This window comes from Oxyura jamaicensis, unplaced genomic scaffold (genome assembly GCF_011077185.1).
Source record: "Oxyura jamaicensis isolate SHBP4307 breed ruddy duck unplaced genomic scaffold, BPBGC_Ojam_1.0 oxyUn_random_OJ72579, whole genome shotgun sequence".
NCBI classification, from domain to species: Eukaryota; Metazoa; Chordata; class Aves; order Anseriformes; family Anatidae; genus Oxyura; species Oxyura jamaicensis.
This window is the reverse complement of record NW_023311125.1, coordinates 1-1,287: the sequence shown is the minus strand read 5'-3', so window position 1 is coordinate 1,287 and position 1,287 is coordinate 1. Positions and strand designations below refer to the sequence as shown.

The 1,287-nt window shown below is 68.7% G+C and overlaps 3 non-coding genes across 3 annotated transcripts; all 3 read right to left on the bottom strand.

The window, feature by feature from the left end:
- Positions 1–448: 448 nt before the first annotated feature.
- TRNAA-CGC lies at positions 449–520 on the bottom strand. The gene has a single exon. It is a non-coding gene; the product is annotated as a tRNA-Ala (tRNA).
- A 278-nt stretch (positions 521–798) lies between these two features.
- TRNAP-CGG lies at positions 799–870 on the bottom strand. Its single transcript has one exon. It is a non-coding gene; the product is annotated as a tRNA-Pro (tRNA).
- Positions 871–1,070: 200 nt separating this feature from the next.
- TRNAA-UGC lies at positions 1,071–1,142 on the bottom strand. The gene has a single exon. It is a non-coding gene; the product is annotated as a tRNA-Ala (tRNA).
- Positions 1,143–1,287: the final 145 nt, after the last annotated feature.

Here is a 1,287-nt window from a genome sequence, read left to right as displayed (position 1 = left end):
AACTCCCGGACGAGCCCCCCTTTTGGCCACCATTGGCCTGCAAACAGATCCTGGTGGGACACGGCACACGGGGGGCCCTGCTGCCCCACAGCCCCAACACCTCGGGCACAGCCCCCTGCTGCCTCCCTCCCCACCCCGCACCGCACACCCGGGCTGCCCTGTGCCACGGGGACAAAAGGCACAGGGCACAGCCAGGGCTCCACGGGGACAGGGACCGCAGAGCGGGGCCCTGCAGACACCACGTCCCCACGGGGCAGCTCTGCCTGGGGCAGAGCCAGGAGATGGGCAAGGCGAGCGCCGCAGCCATTGGGGAGCGAGGAGAGAAACCCCGAGCAGGGGGAGAGGGGCTCTGGGGATGCCCCGCAGAGGGCAGAAGGAAGAGGAGTTCCTTGTGGGGCTCCCCTCCGCAGGCATTTCCTTGTGTGCGGGCTGTGAGGCAGGAAAAGGCTGGAGATGCTGGGGCTTGAACCCAGGGCCTCTTACATGCGAAGCAAGCGCTCTCCCACTGAGCTACATCCCCTGGCCAGTGCCCCTGGGGGGGCCGTGGCCCTGGCAGCAGCACCTGGGCTCTGCCTGCTCAGGTGGCAGCGTCTGAGCCTGCCCAGAGGCGGCTGGGCTGCGCGAGAAGCCTCTGGCCCCAGCACCGGGTGCCGCTTGCAGGCTGCTGGGGGGGGGGGGGGGGTGCCAGGGCCGCCCCTGCTGCTGCAGCGCTGGCCTGCCTGGGGGGACAGGGGCCCAGAGGCAGCCCCCCTGCGTCTGCCCCTGCAGGGAGCAGCTGGGCTGCGCTGCCCAAAAGGGGGGCTCGTCCGGGAGTTGAACCCGGGACCTCTCGCACCCGAAGCGAGAATCATACCCCTAGACCAACGAGCCGCGCTGCTGGGGCCCTGGGCACCCTGCGCCCTCGTGGCCCACAGCTCTCAGGGCTGCTGGGCACCCCCAGCTCTGCCATTTGCCCCAGCACTGCTGCCACGCATGGGCCACCAGCTGCCCTCCTGCGGCTCCCTAGGCCCTCCGGTGCCAGCTCTGCAGCCCCCAAGGGCTGCCCTGCCCTGCCCTGGGGAGGAAAAGCATGGAGATGCTGGGGCTTGAACCCAGGGCCTCCTGCATGCAAAGCAAGCGCTCTACCGCTGAGCTACATCCCCAGGCTGATGGGGGCTTTGCTGGGGGGCTCTGCTTTCACCAAAGCTTCCTTCAGCCTTCTGCTCCTCAGCCCACACCATTCCCCAACAGCTCAACACACCTCCCCTGCTCTTCCCCTACACACCTTCCTCACAAATCACACCATGC